Here is an 18,507-nt window from a genome sequence, read left to right as displayed (position 1 = left end):
AATTATTGATCTCTCATGCTTCACTTATATTATTTTGGGAGTCCTTTAGAACAGCATGACAATTTGCTTTTGCTATAAAATTAGTCCTAATATAATAGGCATCCAAGATCGGTATAATAAAAACTTTCATATAGAGTGCATTGAATACTATGAGAAGTTTGATACTTGATGATTGTTTTGAGATATGAAGATTGCAATATTAGAGTCATGCTAGTTGAGTAGTTTTGAATTTGAGAAATACTTGTGTTAGAGTTTGCAAGTCCCGTAGCATGCACGTATGGTGAACGTTGTGTGACAAATTTGAAGCATGAGGTGTTTCTTTGATTGTCCTCCTTATGAGTGGCGGTCGGGGATGAGCGATGGTCTTTTCCTACCAATCTATCCCCCTAGGAGCATGCGCATAATGCTTGGTTTTTGATGACTTGTAGATTTTTGCAATAAGTATGTGAGTTCTTTATGACTAGTGTTGAGTCCATGGATTATACGCACTCTCACCTTCCCATCATTGCTAGCCTCTTCGGTACCGTGCATTGCCCTTTCTCACCTTGAGAGTTGGTGCAAACTTCGCCGGTGCATCCAACCCCCGTGATATGATACGCTCTATCACACATAAACCTCCTTATATCTTCCTCAAAACAACCACCATACCTACCTATTATGGCATTTCCATAGCCATTCCGAGATATATTGCCATGCAACTTTCCACCGTTCCTTTTATTATGACACGCTTCATCATTGTCATATTGCCTTGCATGATCATGTAGTTGACATCGTATTTTTGGCAAAGCCACCATGCATAATTTCATACATGTCACTCTTGATTCATTGCCCATCCCGGTACACCGCCATAGGCATTCATATAGAGTCATACTTTGTTCTAGTATCGAGTTGTAATCTTTGAGTTGTAAATAAATAGAAGAGTGATGATCATCATTAATAGAGCATTGTCCCAAAAAGTAAAAAGGACAAATAAAAAAAGAAGGAAAGGCCAAAAAAGAAAATAAAAGGGACAATGCTACTATCCTTTTTTCCACACTTGTGCTTCAAAGTAGCACCATGATCTTCATCATAGAGAGTCTCTTATATTGTCACTTTCATATACTAGTGGGAAATTTTCATTATAGAACTTGGCTTGTATGTTCCAACAATGGGCTTCCTCAAATGCCCTAGGTCTTCGTGAGCAAGCAAGTTGGATGCACACCCACTTAGTTTCTTTTGTTGAGCTTTCATACATTTATAGCTCTAGTGCATCCGTTGCATGGCAATCCCTACTCCTCGCATTGACATCAATTGATGGGCATCTCCATAGCCCGTTGATTAGTCGCGTCAGTGTGAGACTTTCTCCTTTTTTGTCTTCTCCACACAACCCCCATCATTATATTCTATTCCACCCATAGTGCTATGTCCATGGCTCACGCTCATGTATTGCGTGAAAGTTGAAAAAAGTTTGAGATTACTAAAGTATGAAACAATTGCTTGGCTTCTCATCGGGGTTGTGCATGATGAGAGCATTCTTGTGTGACGAAAATGAAGCATAGCCAAACTATATGATTTTGTAGGGATAAGCTTTCTTTGGCCATGTTATTTTGAGAAGACATAATTGCTTAGTTAGTATGCTTGAAGTATTATTATTTTTATGTCAATATTAAACTTTTGTCTTGAATCTTTTGGATCTGAACATTCATGCCACAATAAACAGAATTACATTGAAAATTATGTTAGGTAGCATTCCACATCAAAAATTCTGTTTTTATCATTTACCTACTCGAGGACGAGCAGGAATTAAGCTTGGGGATGCTTGATACATCTCCAACGTATCTATAATTTTTTATTGTTCCATGCTATTATATTATCTATTTTGGATGTTTAATGGGCTTTACTATTCACTTTTATATTATTTTTGGGACTAACCTATTAACCGAAAGCCCAGTGCAAATTGCTGTTTTTTTGCCTATTTCAGTGTTTCGCGGAAAAGGAATATCAAACGGAATCCAAACGGAATGAAACCTTCACGGGGATCGTTTTTGGAACAAACGTGATCTAGGAGACTTGGAGTGGACGTCAAGAAAGCAGCGAGGAAGCCATGAGGCAGGAGGGCGCGCCCAGGGGGGCCAGGCGCGCCCCACCCTCGTGGGCCCTTCGCAGCTCCACCGACCTACTTCTTTCGCCTATATATACTCTTATACCCTGAAACCTTCAAGGAGAGCCACGAAACACCTTTTCCACCGCCGCAACCTTCTGTACCCGTGAGATCCCATCTTGAGGCCTTTTCCGGCGCTCCGCCGGAGGGGGATTCGATCACGGAGGGTGTCGGTGTCAAAACCGGCGGATCTCGGGTAGGGGGTCCCGAACTGTGCGTCTAAGGCGGATGGTAATAGGAGGCAGGGGACACGATGTTTTACCCAGGTTCGGGCCCTCTTGATGGAGGTAAAACCCTACGTCCTGCTTGATTTATTCTTCATGATATGGGTATTACAAGAGTTGATCTACCACGAGATCGGAGAGGCTAAACCCTAGAAGCTAGCCTATGGTATGATTGTATGTTGTCCTACGGACTAAAACCCTCCGGTTTATATAGACACCGGAAATGGCTAGGGTTACACAAGGTCGGTTACAAAGGAGGAGATATACATATCCGTATTGCCTAGCTTGCCTTCCACACTAAGTAGAGTGCCACCCGGACACGAGACGAAGTCTTCAATCTTGTATCTTCATAGTCTAACAGTCCGGCCAAAGGATATAGTCCGGCTGTCCGGAGACCACCTAATCCAGGACTCCCTTAGTAGCCCCTGAACCAGGCTTCAATGACGATGAGTCCGGCGCACAGTATAGTCTTCGGCATTGCAAGGCGGGTTCCTCCTCCGAATACACCACGGAAAAATTCGAATACAAATCTAGTGTCCGACCCTGCAAAATAAGTTCCACATTCCACCGTAGAGAGAATAATATTTCCACGAATCTAATCTGCTGACTTGTTTTGGCAACATGACGTTATGCAATGGCCCGATGATTATTCGAACTATTTCCTTTAACTAGCCCCGCACATAACGCGAGGCAGTTTTTTGACACGTCTTGTCAAAGCAGAGATCGTGTCCCCCTCATTACGGGATTCTCATCAATACGGGTGTGGGTAACCCAACCGCGCCATCGATTACGACGCTTGGGGGATAAGCGAGTTTTACCAGGCTAGTGGGGGCGCATAGTTTCGGCCGCCCATATAAAGGGACAAGGATTCACCTTTTCATCCACGCCTTCTTCCTCCTTTGCTCATCCATTTTCGCACACTCGAGCTCCAGCGTCCAAGTCCGCACTTCCCACCTCAACCTTCTCCAACCATGTCCGGAGCGGGAGGCAGGTGGATGGTCTCCTCCGTCACGGAGGGACACATCAAGAAGCTGAGGAGAGCTGGATACCTGCCCGATGACATCGCGCACCGGCTCCCAGATGAAGGGCAGCTCATCCCCACCCCCAGGCCCCATGAGAGGGTAGTGTTCCTTACCCATTTCCTCCGCGGACTGGGATTCCCTCTCCACCCATTCGTCCGGAGGCTCATGTTCTACTACGGCCTGGATTTCCACGATCTGGCCCCGAACTTCATCCTCAACATCTTGGCATTTATCGTCGTGTGTGAGGCCTTCCTCCGCATCAAGCCCCACTTCGGCTTATGGCTGAAGACCTTCAATGTCAAGCCGAAGGTAGTGAGCGGCCGCCAGGCGAAGTGCGAAGGCGCCATGGTGGGAAAGATGCCCAACGTCACATGGCCCGAGGGTTCCTTTGTGGAGACCATAAAGGGGTGGCAATCGGGGTGGTTCCACATCACCAAGCCGCGTGACCCTAAATGGGCAGCGGCCCCCGAGTTCCGATCTGGCATCCCCACGCGGCTCACCTCCTGGCAAGAGAAGGGCCTGTCCTGGGGTAGTTCGGGAGAGCTGACCAGACTCCAAACATGTATCCAAAACATAGTGAGCAAGAAGCTCAAACTCGTCAATGTAGTCCAGGTCATGCTCATCCGCCGGATCCTCCCGTGTCAACAACGGGCTTTCAACTTGTGGGAGTTCGACCCGGCCCAGCACCAAACTCTGAACAGGCTCTTCGACACAACACACGAGGATGCCTGGAAGGTGCTATTCAAGGGTGCCGAGGTTCCCCCTCCCACTACCGAGGATCGCGGATTCAGCGCGAAGCGCCAAGCCAGCGCGGTAAGCTATTTTACCTCTTACAGGATACTCGTTTTTCATAGTTTGACTCTATGCGGGATCTAAGCTCCCGTACCTTTGACAGGACTGGCAGGAGATGGCCGGACAGATCGACTATCCGGCTCCTTTGCCCGAAGGCCCAGCAGACGCTCTCCTAATGAAGATGCTAACTCCGGCTCCTTACAAGGTGCCAGAGAAGACCAAGAAGGCCAAGGGAACCCGAAAGAGTTCCCGGCGCCAGGTGGTATCAGACTCATCGTCCGGTAACTCCGTGACGCACTCCTCCCCCGAAGACGAGGAGGAAGATGAAGATGCTCCCCCTCCAGCCGGGGGAGACAAGAAAAGGAAGGCCGCCCCAACTGGGGAGGCCGAAGGGTCCAAGAAGGGAAGGACTCTCCTTCCGGACTACTCCACCACCGCCGCCGAAGGTGAAGACAAGTGGCTGCTCAGGGACAAGCCCCTGGCGAAGTCGTAAGTATTCGGATGCCAGAGCAACTCATAGCATACCTTTGTCGCACTGCCTTTCCTAACGCCGAATTATGACTATGCAGACCACCATGAGCCCGTATCGACGTATCGTCGGACGGCTCCCTGGGCTCATCGGATATGGATAGCGATCCACTTCCGACTGCCACCTCCCCTTGCCCTACAGACAACGCCGAGGTATTGTCTCAAGAGGCACCGGGTCGAGGGGAGACAGTCCCGGAGGCGCCTCAAGGCGACCTTCCGGACTCCGGGAGCAGAGGAAGCAAGGTTCCCGAGGGCTCCGAGTTTGGCCCTCAACCGAACATCGCGCCGGAACCCCCGGCGGATCCGGACTCGGGCAGGCGGCCTCCTTCCAAAAGGGGCAAGACGCCTGTGCCGGTGACCTCTGTCCATCCAGAGGCACCGGACAATCTGCTGGGAGCGCTTCGCAGCGCTACCATCGACGAAGAGCACCGCACTATTATGAGTGCGGTTGTCTAGAAGGTTCAGTATAGACAGTATTTAAAATATATGAAAAATATTGCCGCATAGACAGTAGCCCCTGATGCTCTGTTCGGTGTTCACAAAGAAAAGCCGAGCGGAGGATCAAACAATATCGCAGGAGTCTAATATAAGTATGTCAATATGCGTATGCAAGCTTCGCTGCTGGCCTCTACCGCACTGACTGCGGAGGTTGCTGCACTGAAGCAGGAACTCCAAGGGTCCCAGAAAGAGCTCGGCCTTGCTAAGAGGCAGCTCGAGGAGAACAAAGGTAAGTAGTACCTAGTCTATGGATATGTATAAAGAGAATGCGATTGCAAAATGACAGGATCATCGTAAATTTGCCAGGGGCCACGACCTAGGTGGCGACCCTGAAGCAAGCGCTATCCGAGGCCGAAGACAAAGCGGCCAAGGAGCGCACCAAGCGAGAAAGGCATGAGGCACGGGTGGGCGAGGTGCAGCAAGAGCTCCACGCTCTCGTGACGAAGCACGAGGCGCTGGAGCTTGACTTGAAGACGCGGGAGTCCGAGCTTGCCACGACCCTTGAGAGTGCAAAGAGTGCCAAGGCCGAAGCCCAAAAGGCCCTCCAGGAGATTGATGCGATGAAGAAGATAGTGGCGGGTAAGGCATTCTATATGCAAAGTAAGCATGTGAAAGTAAATTACTTGTTACTTACCCGAATCCGGAGCTCTCCAGGAGCATTCGCAGATTTGCCCCACAGCGTGTCGGATGCCGCAAATTTTACTGGGCCAAGGAGGGAAGCTCGACGGAGAAGTTGTTCTGGGCCCAGTATACTGGGACCGAACACCCAGTACCTATGAGCGACCAGCTGAAGCAACTGGTCGAGCTGCACAAGGCGGCCGAATAGGCCATGAAGGGCTTTATAGTCCGGATATGGCCTGGCGACGCCCTTCCCAACAGCTACTTCGGCTTGGTGAGGTGGCTTGTGGATGCCTGCCCACGGCTGGAAGTTATCAAGCGGTCCGTTTGCATTGAAGGTGCATGCCGGGCTTTCGCCCGTGTGAAGGTACAATGGGCCAAGCTGGACGCCGTGAAGCTGATCAAGGAAGGGCTGTCGGAGGGCAAGGAGCATCGCCACCCCGAGATGTACTATGAGGGTGTCCTGAAGGGTGCTCGTCTCGTAGCGGACGAGTGTACGAAAGATATAATATTCGAGTAAATTCGCTCGTGTAATCCTGTATTTATGAAAACTTGTTCATATGCGCTATGCAACGCTTGTTTGAATTTAAAATATTACCTTCTGTGCGGCTGTTTATCAAATCTGAGAGATGGCTAGTCGTCGGCTTCTACCCCCATGCCACGAGTGCTGGGGTGTTCGGGATAAACCTGAGCACTCTTGTTCCCATTTTTGGGTCCTTCGAGGGAGGTGCTTAGCACAACGAACAAGGCAATCAGACTGTAATGCGTTATCACTCTCACTTAGCCATAGAATTCTATAATTTTAAATTCCGGCGAAGCCCCTAATATTCGGAAGGCTGAATCTAGGGCGCGATACACGCCTTAAGTCGGACAGGGCCGACTCCTCGCTCTAAGCGGCATAAGTCTTTAAGGACTCGAAAACCTCTCGAACAGAGACCAGTCTCTCACCTTATCATGACAGTCAGTTTTAGCTTTCTCTACTGAGGTGTTTAGCCCAGCAGATCCGGGGCACAATCGCAGTAGTGCTCCCAGTGCTACCTTAGCCGATATAGCGGAACGTAAGGTACCAAAACATGGGAGCCGGGCAAACCCAACTATTGACCAAAGACATGATTCGGAGCTGATGCATATAATGCTATAAGTTTGGGGTGCCGCACTTGTGAAAGTGTTCGGACTTCTCACACCATATTGTGGGGTACTTAAGCCCCTGGTGTATTGGTCGTACCAAAGTGTATGGTTGCAAGGTGTCATTAATGAACACACACACACACATATATATATATAAAGAAGAATGCAATAAAAGCCTTAATGCAATGCGTTGTTTATTCAAAAACATGCGTTAAAGCGGAATGATACAGGTAGTGCGATAAGAAAAAAGTAGTACTATGTCCCCTCCAAGGGCAAGCTGAGGAATAATATTAAAGCAAGTATTTCACTCGTTATCGTAATCCACCTGGGAGTTCTGTGGTGTGATGTAGCTTTCTGCCTCCTTGGTTGCTGCATCATGTGTTTGACAATCATGTTGCCGGACAAGGTTTCCAGAGATTAATGTCCTGAAAGAGAGAAAAATAACAAAGCGGGAAGCCCCTAGTGCGGTTTAAGCCACGTCTTGGGGCGTGCCGTGATCGTGCCCCTCCCTACCTGTGCCCATGGTATTGTTAATGCGTAATTATGTACGCGCGGCACAAGTTTCGCCGTGTGGCTTGGGTCGGGATGGGGGCTGCATTGCTATGCGAGCTCGGGACGTGCCAGGCGGTCCTGTTGCCGATTACTCCGGGCGCGCTTGAAGGTGTCCTGGTCCTTAAACGCCGAACTAGTGGATTGCCTTAAGAGGCTGCTTTGCGCTTCCGCTGCGAGGGTCGCAGTGTGCTCCTCCGTTCGGAGAGAGCGCTCTGTGTTTCCATTAATTGTAATGACCCCCCGAGGTCCTGGAATCTTGAGCTTGAGGTATGCATAATGCGATACCGCATTGAATCTCACAAATGCGGTTCGCCCGAGCAGTGCATGATAACCACTGCGGAACGGGACTATGTCGAAGATTAACTCTTCGCTTCGGAAGTTATCCGGAGATCCGAAGACCACTTCCAGTATAACGCCTTTAAAGGTCGTTTTTGTGGGTTTGATCCTTGAGGGGTCTATACCCATTTTGCGCACTGCGTCCTGGTAAAGCAAGTTCAGGCTGCTGCCGCCATCCATAAGGACTCGAGTGAGGTGAAATCCGTCAATGATTGGTTCTAGGACCAGCGCGGCAAATCCGCCATGACGGATACTAGTGGGGTGGTCCCTGCGATCGAAGGTGATCGGACAGGAGGACCATGGGTTGAACTTTGGGGCGACTGGCTCCAACGCATATATGTCCCTGAGCGCATGCTTCCGCTCCCTCTTAGGGATGTGGGTTGCGTATATCATGTTCACCGTCCGCACTTGTGGGGGGAACCTCTTCTGTCCTCCGGTATTCGGCTGCCGGGGCTCCTCCTCGTCATCGCTATGCGGCCCCTTATCTTTGTTTTCGGCAATTAACTTGCCGGCCTGCTTGAACACCCAACAATCCCTATTGGTGTGGTTGGCTGGCTTGTCAGGGGTGCCGTGTATTTGACACGAGCGATCGAGTATACGGTCCAAACTGGACGGGCCCGGAGTGCTTCTTTTGAATGACTTTTTCCACTGACCAGGTTTAGAGCCTTTGAATCCGGCATTGACTGCCGTATCCTCGGAATTGTCGCTGTTAATGCGGCGCTTATGTTTGTTGCGACGTGACCTGCTATTGCCGTCCTTGGTATCCGAAGTACCCCGGTTCTTTGATATGTTATTACTGCGAGCCAGCCAGCTGTCTTCTCCCGCACAAAAGCGGGTCATGAGTGTCGTGAGGGCTGCCATAGATTTTGGCTTTTCCTGCCCAAGGTGTCGGGCTAGCCACTCGTCGCGGATGTTGTGCTTGAAAGCTGCTAGGGCCTCTGCATCCGGACAGTCGACGATTTGATTTTTCTTTGTTAGGAACCGTGTCCAGAATTGCCTGGCCGATTCCTCTGGCTGCTGAATTATGTGGCTCAAGTCATCGGCATCTGGTGGTCGCACATAAGTGCCCTGAAAGTTGTCGAGGAATGCGGCTTCCAGATCTTCCCAACAGCCGATGGACTCAGCTGGCAAGCTATTGAGCCAATGCCGAGCTGGTCCTTTGAGTTTGAGTGGGAGGTATTTAATGGCGTGTAGATCATCACCGAGTGCCATGTGGATATGCAGGAGGAAATCCTCGATCCATACCGCAGGATCTGTTGTGCCATCGTATGATTCTATATTTACGGGTTTGAAACCCTCTGGGATTTGATGATCCATTACTTTGTCTGTGAAGCATAAGGGGTGTGCGGCGCCTCTATACTGGGCTATATCGCGACGCAGCTCCAATGAGTCTTGCCTGCTGTGCTCGGCCCGGCCGGATTTACTTTTACTGTATCCAGTGTGACGATTATCGTCTCACGTAGTGGCGCGACCTCGTGATCCGTAGATCGATCTTGCATGTTTTGCTTTGTTCTCCAATACGTCTCGCATGTCTGGCGTATTTCCCCATGCCTTTTTATTTGAATGGCGTTGGGGTGCAGGCTGAGCTTTTGGCTGGAATGCCTCTCTATCGCGGCCATGAGGTGGCCGGTCAGCCGCGTCATACGCTTCTTCCTCTAGTCGGGGTAGCAACTTGCATTTTGGGTAACTCTTGGAGGGGCGTTCGAGTTTATATTCCTCGGCCGCCAGGACTTCAGTCCATCTGTCAGCTAGCAGATCTTGATCAGCTTGAAGCTGGTGCTGCTTCTTCTTAAGGCTATTTGCCGTGGCTATAAGCTGGTGCTTAAAGCGCTCTTGTTCGACGGGATCCTCTGGCACGACGAATTCGTCATCGTCGAGGCTTGCCTCGTCTTCGGAGGGAGGCATGTAATTATTATGCTCCTCATCTGTCGCTCTCTCAGGAGGGCTGGCCTCTCCATCCTCCTGCCCTAAATCGTGCTTGAGGGGATTATTGCCATCTTCGGCACTATCCGGAGTGCTATTATCTCCTGTGCCGGTATCACCATTTTTTCTTTGGCGGGACTTAGAGCGGCGCTGCTGACGTCGGCGCTTGGGTTGCTTCTTGGAGGGGTCGTCCTCCGCTGTCTCGTCGCCATTGCCTTCTTTGGGTGTGTCCACCATGTATATATTGTATGATGAGGTGGCTGTCCGTGCCCTGTGGGCAGTGGTTCCTCTTCGTTTCCTGCATCGTCGTCCATACCATCGATGTCTTCGGAATCGAACTCGAGCATGTCGGTTAAGTCGTCGACAGTGGCTACTAAGTGGGTGGTGGGTGGGCAGCGAATTTCTTCGTCATCCGCATCCCAATCCTGCCGGACATAGTTCGGCCAGGATCCTCCTAACAAGGAGAGAGACCTTAATGAGTTTAGTATGTCGCCAAAGGGCGGGTGCTAAAAAATATCCGCGGAGGTAAACTCCATGATCGGCCCAATCGGGTTCGCTAGGAACGAGCGCAGGCGGTTCGTAGTCCTTGGCCGGAGAAGGACCCGACAGTTTGACAACACGGTTCTCTTGCAGGGTAAGGTCGATGTTCGGCTCGATCGCTGCTGAGGATAAGGCCTCCATGGCGGGGTCCATCCACCCGTCCATGGACGGTGCAACTGGCTCCGAATCGAGGGTCGGAGCGGCTGCCGGTGCGATCTCGTGAACACTGTCCGATGGTAGAGCTAAATCGTACTCATCGTGACCGTGTGACGCACAAGGCAGGGGCTCGAATCCGTCGAAGATCAAGTCTCCGCAGATATCGGCCGTGTAGTTTAAGCTTCCAAACCTGACCTGGTGGCTAGGGGCATAACTTTCGATCTGCTCTAGATGGCCAAGCGAATTGGCCCGCAGTGCAAAGCTGTCGAATACAAAAATCTGTCCGGGGAGAAAAGTCTCACCCTGGACTGCATCGCCATTGATGATCGTAGGAGCCATCAAGCCTAACGGCGACGACACAAAGGAACTCTCAATGAAAGCACCAATGTCGGTGTCAAAACCGGCGGATCTCGGGTAGGGGGTCCCGAACTGTGCGTCTAAGGCGGATGGTAATAAGAGGTGGGGGACACGATGTTTTACCCAGGTTCGGGCCCTCTTGATGGAGGTAAAACCCTACATCCTGCTTGATTTATTATTGATGATATGGGTATTACAAGAGTTGATCTACCACGAGATCGGAGAGGCTAAACCCTAGAAGCTAGCCTATGGTATGATTGTATGTTGTCCTATGGACTAAAACCCTCCGGTTTATATAGACACCAGAAAGGGCTAGGGTTACACAAGGTCAGTTACAAAGGAGGAGATATACATATCCGTATTGCCTAGCTTGCCTTCCACGCCAAGTAGAGTCCCATCCGGACACGAGACGAAGTCTTCAATCTTGTATCTTCATAGTCTAACAGTCCGGCCAAAGGATATAGTCCGGCTGTCCGGAGACCCCCTAATCCAGGACTCCCTCAGAGGGTTTGTACATCAACACCATAGCCTCTCCGATGATGTGTGAGTAGTTTAACACAGACTTCGGGTCCATAGTTATTAGCTAGATGTCTTCTTCTCTCTCTTTGGATCTCAATACAAAGTTCTCCTCGATCTACTTGGAGATCTATTCGATGTAACTCTTTTTGCGGTGTGTTTGTTGAGATCCGATGAATTGTGGGTTTATGAACTTGATTATCTATGAATATTATTTGATTCTTCTCTGAATTCTTATATGCATGATTTGATATCTTTGCAAGTCTCTTCGAATTATTGGTTTAGTTTGGCCTACTAGATTGATCTTCTTTGCAATGGGAGAAGTGCTTAGCTTTGGGTTGAATCTTGCAGTGCTCGATCCCAGTGACAGAAAGGGAAATGACAATATTGTATTGTTGCCATCGAGGATAAAAAGATGGGGTTTATATCATATTGCTTGAGTTTATCCCTCTACATCATGTCATCTTGCCTAATGCGTTACTCTGTTCTTATGAACTTAATACTCTAGATGCATGCTGGATAGCGGTCGATGTGTGGAGTAATAGTAGTAGATGCAGAATCGTTTCGGTCTACTTGTCACGGACGTGATGCCTATATTCATGGTCATTGCCTTAGAGATCATCATAACTATGCACTTTTCTATCAATTGCTCGTCAGTAATTTTTTCACCCACCATAATTCATGCTATCTTGAGAGAAGCCACTAGTGAAACCTATGGCCCCCGGATCTACTTTACATCTTATAAGTTTTCAATCTACAATTCTAGTTTACTATTTATTTTGCAATCTTTATTTTCCAATCTATACCACAAAAATACCAAAAATATTTATCTTCTTATCTCTATCATATCCCACTTTCGTAAGTGACCGTGAAGGGATTGACAACCCCTTTATCGCGTTGGTTGTGAGGTTCTTGTTTGTCTGTGCAGGTACTAGGGGACTTGCGTGTAGTCTCCTATCGGATTGATAACTTGGTTCTCAAAAACTGAGGGAAATACTTACGCTACTTTGCTGCATTACCCTTTCCTCTTCAAGGGAAAACCAATGCATGCTCAAGAGGTAGCACTGCTTAGAGGGCTATGGTGGATCAATCTGTTGATGACGCAGATTCTGAAGATGCGCCAGCACCACCGAAGCAGAAGAAGAAGACAAAAGCTTCGAAGCCCTCTGCCACACCAAAAGCTTCAACTGTGAAGCCATTGACAACTGCACCTCCTAAACCCAGTGTGCAGTCTAAAGATTTTTCTCGTGTCCCCAAGAAGGCCGATAAGTCCAAGAAAACCAAGAAGCCCAAGAAGATTTCTGGGCATGAACTGACTCCTGTTGCTGTTCTGCGCAACGAGGAAAACACCATTGATCTGTCCAGTGATGAAGATCTTGGTGATGATGCACTTGACCAAATGATCAAGAGCAAGCAAGAGGCGGAGATCTTCAATGATCTGCCCCTCTTTGATGTTGACATTCTGAACAACTTCGTCGATGAGTGGTTCAATGACCAAAGCATCAATATTGATGATCTTTAGCTGCTTGTGGACATAAGCGTCACGTTCCATGGAGCTATTACAAATGAACTGGCCTTGGCCAAGAAAATTGTTGAGATCAAGAACAAGATTGACTATGAAAAGGCCCACTTCAAGAAGCACATGGCCAAACTGAGTGTGGCTGATGTGCAAATCTTCAAGAAAATGATGGATGACCTCAAGGCCGAGTTTCACAAGAAGAGGAAAGAAGACAAAGGCTCTTGTGAGCGCATGAAGTACTACGCACAGAAGTGCGTTCAAACACACAATGAAGCTGAAAAGCGCAAAGCTCTTGGGCATCTTGGCATCGACCCCAGAATGGCTGCCAAGGAAAAGAAGAAGTTTGCTGAAGCCCAAAGTGAAGTACCAAGGCAGGAAGAACCTCACATTGTCTTCCCTGCCAGTATGACAGGCTCGAAGCCTAAGGTCACCTCAGCAGCTTCAGAGCTGAAGAAGACAAGGGCAGCTGAAGCCGAAGCTAGGAAATGCAAGCACAAGGATGCGTCTGATGATGCCCCATCAAAGAATAAATTGAAGACAAAGTCATCCAAGAAAGAGTGTGCTTTGGCCTCTGAGCCCCTCATCATTGACCCCATTTTTGTTGCTCGTCCAGCCTCCACCAACCAAGAGCGCCGTCTTGTGATCCATGAGCCTGCTTCCACAGAGGCTCCTGAAGATGAAGAAGTTCCAGCTGTTGACCCCATCACAGCTGAAGACATTGGTCATGAAGACAATGTTAATGATGATGTAGTCCTTCCTCAGCTCGAGCCCCAGTCGGTATCTTCGCCTGTTCTTACGAACAGTGAACTTATCAGCATTGGTCGTCCTTTGACGCTAATCGCTCAGGATGACTCATGGGCCGAGCGCCCTCAGCAAGACACCCCATTCCATGATGAGACACCAATAACACCAACTCCTCAAGTCACCACTTCGGTGCTTGACGACGACAACTACATGGTGCAGACCACTCCATCACTAGAGGCGTCGCCCGCATTTCGCAGGCTTCACAAAGGCCCCAGGCCACAGGTCGCCATGTCGAGCATTTCAGAAGGGGAGGTGCAACAAAGCTTAGTAGCACGTCAAGTGTTTCCTGAAGCCACCCCTAATGTGAATGTCTCTGAGCCTGAAGCCAAAGATGCTGAAGACATTCTGGCTGCATCAGCCGATGAAGATAATGAAGAAGCAAGAGAAGAAGAAAGAGTTGCCACACCCCTTGCTCCTGATTAAGTCATTCTCGAGGAGAATGTGATTGTGCCCGAACCTCCTGTTATTGAACAAACGGGGGTTGAAAACACCGAGGCTGCCACAAACAACACCACTGAAGCCAATGACACTGTGGAGCCTGATCAAGTCATGGCTGAAGCTCATGTGGAGCCTGAAGCTCATGTGGAGCCTGAAGCCAATGTGGAAGCTGAAGTCACTGTTCCACCTCCAAGGCCTCACACCATGGAACATGACTATGATCATGGTTAGCTTGCCACAGTTAGATGTCCTATTATGGTTCCTCCCACTGCTCCCGGACCACAATATGACTATCAGGAGTAGAGGCCACAAGTTCAGAAGCCCAAGCCATGGCTGCCAAGGCTTCCAGGTGTTGCAACTACACCGGGTTCTTTCAACGTGCACAGCTTCAGAGCCCACAACACCTTCTTTGACGGTGCCAAGAATCCCTACTCGAAGCCAAAGATCTCTTCCGATCGATTTTGGAGCCATCAGCAGCGCAACTACTACTCCTGCATTCTATAAAATCAAGAGCGAATCTTTCCACACATGCGTCTTGACTGTGAAGCTATTGCTGGGCTGCCCTGTCTTGAAGAAGCGCTTGACTACTTCAGGGATGTTGGTCTTCTGCCATTTGTGACAGAGAAAGAGCACTGGAATGAAGAGCTTCTACTGCAGTTCTATGCTACACTTCATATTCATGGCTACAACAGGGATATGAAGACATGGATTCTTGAGTGGATGACAGGTGATGTGCATCATGGAGCCAAAGCTCAAGACATCATCGAGCTTACTTCCCTGCCCACTCCAGGTGAGTTCTACGAGCCTGGCTGTCAGCGTCATCGAGATGAACTGCAGAGTATCTTCCAGAGGCGTGAGCCGAATATGAGTGAGATGCTCAGTATGATGAAGTCATTGCCTCAAGATGCTGAATACCTCAAAGAATTCTTCGTGAAAGACCTCGAGTACTTACCCCGCATAGTATACCACATTCTGAGGCGTACTCTATGGCCAATCAAGGGACATTCTTCTGAAGCCAAACTTGAAGGAGCCATGAAGACTTTGGTATTTTATATCATCAATGGCATCAGATTCAATACCCAGGATTTCTTCATCAGATAACTCGCTGCATCTGGGATTGATCTGTTTGGCCTGAAATTCTATGCTCCATGGGTGATGCGCCTGATCAAGCTCCATTCTACTGTTGACTATCAGCCCTCAGCGTGCAACCATCTTGTTTTTCTTCTTGAGGTTGATCTGTCCATTGAAGCCATCTACCCTGAGCCTACCAAGAAGCCTCTACATCTTCATAATGCTGATCATCAAAGCTTCTCACAACCAATGGAGGGAATTCTTGTCCCCAATGTTGCAACCCCTACTTATCCTCTGGCTGGGAATATGAGAGTGCCACATCGTGCCAACACCGAAGCCACTGCAAGTACGGTTGCCCAAAGGCCTCGAAAGAGATTTCATGTACTCAATGATCGAGAGCTTCTTGTGGCCTTGCATCAGAGGCAGGATAAGCATCATGACTGGCTAAAGCGTCAGATGCAGAGTATCTTGGTGGATGTCAATCGCATTTGAAACTTGGCCACCAAGAACTCGTTTGTTGCCCATGAAGCCTGTCGGCGGTACTGGAAGAGTCTCGTGCTTTGTCCTGAAGACGATCTTTCGTGAAGATGGCTTCACTAAGAACTTCAAGTTTGATTCCAGGCCTCCACAAAATGCAAGCTGGCGCCACAGTCCCTCAATTGAAGATTTTGAGCGTTCATATTCGGCTGCAACTGTTGTTGCAAGAGTCGTTGATGAAGAAGAGGACGCCACTTCACCAACCATGGCTGCACTGCATCTCAACACTGCATCAGGCCCGTTTGCACCACCGATCTCCAACGTCGACCCTGCTCCTTCATCTACTCCTGATGGGAACGCGTAGATACTCTATGTCTTCAAACCTTTTTGGTCATTACTGACAAAAGCGGGAGAAGCTTATGAGTTGATAGTCTTCAAGCGGGTCCTTATTGGGTGGTTGCATTATTTTTGCTAAGTCTTTATAACTCTTGTCTTTTGAAACATTTGGTTTTTTGAGTTGTAACACTTAAACTCGATGGTCGTTTGCTACCTTTTCTGCTATCTTGTGATGCAATGATAAATTCCGCATGAAGTCATTCCGCAGATGTCCATTTTTCATTATGCATGTCATTATCTTCGTTATCTCTTTATATATTCATGATGAATTGTCTTCATAAGTTGAAAGGGATCTCGCAAAGTAAAACCTGCCATGTGCATCTGCATTCAAAAGCAAACTACTTACATGCGCATCTTTAGGGGGAGCCTTTGCTAATTATGAAGACAATGCCTTAATCCTTAAACTTTCACATACTCTTATCCCCGTTGAAAACTTCAACCGGTTTGTCATCAATCACCAAAAAGGGGGAGATTGTAAGTGCATCTAGTGCCACCCTTAGTTGGTTTTGGAGTATTGACAACAAACTTGGTTGAGAGACTAATGCGTTTGTGAGAATTACAGGATAACACAGGTAGTAGTCCCATATTGATTCGATTTACCTACCAGAGATGACCCCTAAAAATGTGTGAAGACATTAAAGACAATGGTGGTCTATGAAGATATTCACAGTGAAGATTATGACATGAGAAGCACATGAAGACTATGGAGTGCGAAGACATAGTTGTTTCGTCATTTTCTTTTCTTATTTGTTGATTCATAGGAACCACCGTATTGTTAAGTGGGGTCCAAGTGAACAAAATCAGAGTGACTGAAGTGATGCTCAACCAAATCCTAAGTCTTCGAGCGAAGACAATGAGAACAAATCTTATCCAGAGCTGGATGAGTCAGCTTTACCTGTAGCCGAAGTCAAGCTGTCGCGTGTGTTTGAAATCTGACCGTTGGACACGTGTCAGTTCCTTAGTGACCCAGGGTCATTTCGGACAAATCAGGTTGGGTTGCCCTGGCTATAAATAGCCACCCCTACTGTAAGTGCATCTAGTGCCACCCCTAGTTGGTTTTGGAGTATTGACGACAAACCTAGTTGAGGGACTAATGTGTTTGTGAGAATTGCAGGATAACACAGGTAGAAGTCCCTCATTGATTCGGTTTTCTTACCAGAGATGACCCCTAAAAATGTATCAAGACATTGATGTCAAAGGTGGTATATGAAGATATTCACATTGAAGACTATGACAAGAGAAGACATCGCATGAAGCCTGTGGAGCTCGAAGACTTAGATCTTTCGTAGCTCTTTTTCCTCTTCCTTGTTGAGTCATAGGAACCACCGTACTGTTAAGTGGGGTCCAAGAGAACCATTCAGAATGACTGAAGTGATGCTTAAACAAAACCTATGTCTTCGAGTGAAGACTATGAGAGCGAATCTTGTCCAGAGTCGGACAAGTCAGCTTTGCTTGTAGCCCAAGTAAAGTTGTCGTGTGAGTTTGAAATCTGACCGTTGGAACACGTGTCAGTTCCTTAGTGACCCAGGGTCATTTCGGACAAATTAGGTCGGGTTGCCTAGTGGCTATAAATACCCACCCCCTACAACCATAAACGGTTGGCTGCTCAGAGTTAGTGTACGGCTTTTGTCGTTTGAGAGCAACCCACCTCGAAGCCTTTGAGAGAGAATTCCTTGCGAGGATAAAGCCCTAACCACCCAGAGCCAAAGAGAATTAGGCATCACTTAAGTCTTCGTGTCTGTGTGATCTGAAGACTTATTACACTTGAGGACTGTGCATCCTCCAGCCGGTTAGGCGTCGCGTTCTGAGCATCCAAGAGACATTGTGGATCGCCGGTGAACGAAGTCTGTGAAGGTTTGGGAGTCTACCTTGAAGACTTACCAGAGTGATTGGGCGAGGTCTGTGTGACCTTAGCTCAAGGGGAATACGGTGAGGACTGGGTGTCCTGAGCTGCGTGTTCAGGACTGGATGTCCGAGACTGTGTGTCCTCAGGTTTAAATACCTAGCCGCCCTAACCAGACGTACAGTTGTCACAACAACTGGAACTGGTCCAACAAATCATTGTCTTCAACGAGTCACTGGTTTCATCCTTCCCGTCCCTCTACTTACTGTTACTCCTTGTGAAGTCATTGTATGATTGCACTATCTTTTGTCTTCACTAAGTGACTGCGTGTTCTGTTTGGCTTCATAATATCTTCCTACCTGATCCTTACTGCATTGCTGCTATTAGTCATTGTGCTCTCACTTGAATACTTGACTATGGCTTGCCTAGTGTAGTCTACCTTCCGCTGCATGGTAATAGGTTTATTTCTATCGTTTGTCTTCGAAACTTCCATGTTTTGAAGACTTTCATAAAAATCGCCTATTCACCCCCCTCTAGTCGATATAACGCACTTTCACCTACACCATAAATTGGTGGCTGCTTAGAGTTAGTGCACGACTTTTGTCGTTTGAGAGCAACCCACCTTCGAA

This window comes from Triticum urartu, chromosome 1 (genome assembly GCF_003073215.2).
Source record: "Triticum urartu cultivar G1812 chromosome 1, Tu2.1, whole genome shotgun sequence".
Taxonomy (NCBI): domain Eukaryota; kingdom Viridiplantae; phylum Streptophyta; class Magnoliopsida; order Poales; family Poaceae; genus Triticum; species Triticum urartu.
This window is presented reverse-complemented; position numbering follows the sequence as displayed.